Source organism: Microtus pennsylvanicus, chromosome 2, assembly GCF_037038515.1.
Source record: "Microtus pennsylvanicus isolate mMicPen1 chromosome 2, mMicPen1.hap1, whole genome shotgun sequence".
NCBI classification, from domain to species: Eukaryota; Metazoa; Chordata; class Mammalia; order Rodentia; family Cricetidae; genus Microtus; species Microtus pennsylvanicus.
The window spans coordinates 135687536-135690235 of record NC_134580.1 but is presented as its reverse complement, the minus strand read 5'-3'; positions in this window follow the sequence as shown (position 1 = coordinate 135690235).

The window sequence follows — 2700 nt, the reverse complement described above, 5'->3', positions numbered from 1 at the left end:
TCTGAATAATAACATTGAAGCTATATCAATTACACCATTGTTTGGCCAATAGCTTAGTCATATTTCTAGCTAACTCTTATATCTTAAATTAACCCATTTCTATTAATCTGTGTATTGCCACGAGGCTGTGGCTTACCGGTAAGATTCTGGCTGGCGACTGGCATCTTTCTTTTTTAGCAGCTACATGGTGTAGCCTCCACCTACTTTCTCTCTATATCTCTGTTTGGATTTCCCACATGGCTTCACTCTACTAAGCCACTGGCCAAAACAACTTCTTTAATAACCAATGGTAATAAAACATATTCATAGCATACAGAGGGGAATCCCACATCAAAACTGGGACAGATGCAGGTGTGTCTTGTCCAGAAACCTCCCAGTTATTCTGGGTCAGAGGTCTTGCTAAGGTGCTATGGAGACACAGAGCAAGGAGGCAAGCCAGGAAAGGCCACACTCTGGGGCTCATTCTGGTTCTGGTCTTTGAAGGATGAGCAAGAGTGTATAAAACAAGTGAGAGTAACGAGGATATCTTAGACATGGAAGACAGCAGGTTCAGGGTTGTGAAATGGGAGAAGGGGAAAATTTGGTGTGTCCAGAGAGGAGCATGCTTGCGGAGGTGCTTAGGAAGTGAGGAATAAGCTCAGGTCAAATATGTCAGGCCTTGAGGGTGGGACCAGGTTTGATTTCTGAGCAAGATGAGTCCACAGAGGGTTAAAAACATTACAGGCTGGGGAGGTGGTTCAGCAGGGAAAGGTGCCTGCCACCAAGCCTGATGGATGACCCGAGTTTGATCCCTCACACTCACATGGTAGAAAAAGACAACAAACACCTGGAAGCTGTCTTCTGACTTCTGCCACACACATGTCACATACAATGCAATAAAAAAACTAATCCATTAGAACTACTGAGATACACACACACACACACACACACACACACACACACATCGGCCCCCACCAACCAAAAGGCAAAGAGAGGAAAATGACCAACAAGCCTCTCTCCTTCTTTGACCCTAGCACCAGGGACCCTGTCTCCGCTATAGAAGCGCGTATCCGCCACTCTGTGTATATAAGCAGAGATGCATATGTATATCTATAACTTCTCCCCTCCCCCCACACAAACAGCAACATTCTAATCACTCTGTGCAGCACTTTGCTTTTCTTCACTTAACAATATATCTTGGAGATTGTTTCATATCCGTACATAAAGAGCTGCCTCATTCTTTTTTAACAGCCATAAAGATTTCCATCCTAAGGATGGATTGCAATTTGTCTGAGCCGTCCCCTCTTGATGGACATTCAGGCTGTCTCCAATCTTCTGTTATTATAAACCGTGCTGCAGTGAATAGCCTTGTACACCCAACTTTGCATACATATATCCGAGTATGTCTGTGGAATCCATTCCAGAGCAGTGGGATTTATGGGTCAATGGGCACGTGAGTCAAAACTTTTGATGGAGCGTGTTGAATTGCCACCCATGCAAACTGCTGCTTTACACTCCCCGTAACCTTCAGAAAGCGCTGGCTTTCTCGTATCCTGACTAGCACAGTATGTAGGAGCAAACACTTTGATTTTGGTCAGTTGCACAGCTTTAAAAAAAAGAAGAAAGGAAAAGAAAAGAAAAGGTGTCTCACGGCAGTTTGGACTAAGAATTCCTTTCACTACGATGGCAGTTGTTCATCCATTTGTCTGCTCATATTTAAGATTTCAAATCTGTGATCTGCTTGTTCTTATCCTTTTCTCATTTTTAAAAGTCAGGTTGATGGCCTCACCTCTTTCTGAATTAGTAGTGTACTGATACCTGGTGACTTTCCTCTTGTCCACAGCCCGTTCTGTGGGTATCCATCCTGGCATCCACAACCTGTGCATACAGACATCCTGTTCTGAGGGTTGGCAGCAGCCTCACTGTCTAGGAATGGCAGAGGTTAGGACAACAGGGACCAGGTTAGCTCTTCCACAGAGGGGTGGTAAATGAGAGGAATCTGTTCGTCATTTGGCAGTGGAGCCAACCCTTCCAGAAGCTTCTAAGTGAGGAAGGCCTCCTGACTGCCTCCCTAGCTGCTCTCCTCTCTTTTCTCTGGTTCAATACCCCTTTCTTCCCACACCCTGGGGGTCCTCTCTGCTCACTTTCCCCTTTCCTAATATTAGCACAGGCCCGGCCCCACCCCCGCGTCACAGGCAGTGATTATGTAGCAAATTAACCACAAGCTGTTCGGTCCTCGTCCGGTAGCAGTTGGGGAGACGCTACTCTGAGTAATGACTTGTGTAGTCGATGCTCTCATCTGTAATTTGCGTATGCAATAAATGCAGAAATAAAAACCAATCCATATGAAAAAGGGACCAAGTTGAAGGAGGCAGGGTGGGCGGGGGGAGAAATCATGAATTTTGTGGACTGCATCTTACAGTCTGACTTCAGTTTCCTCTTGAGTAATGCAGTCACTGCCTACATTTGATTGATGCTTCTGTTTGGTTAAAGGATGGAAGCAGACAGGAGAGTCGGAGGGTAGGGATTGAGTCCTGACTCCTCAAAATGCATCTTCGAGAGTGAGACAGTGATTCCCTGAACTCAGTTTCTCCATCTATAAAGTGGGGATAAAATGTTCGGTCCTCGTCCGGTGGCTGGAAAGAAGCTCAGCAGATAAAGGCACTTGCCACCAGGCCTAATACTGGAGTTCAGTCACTGGGCAGTGTATGGTGGAAGGGG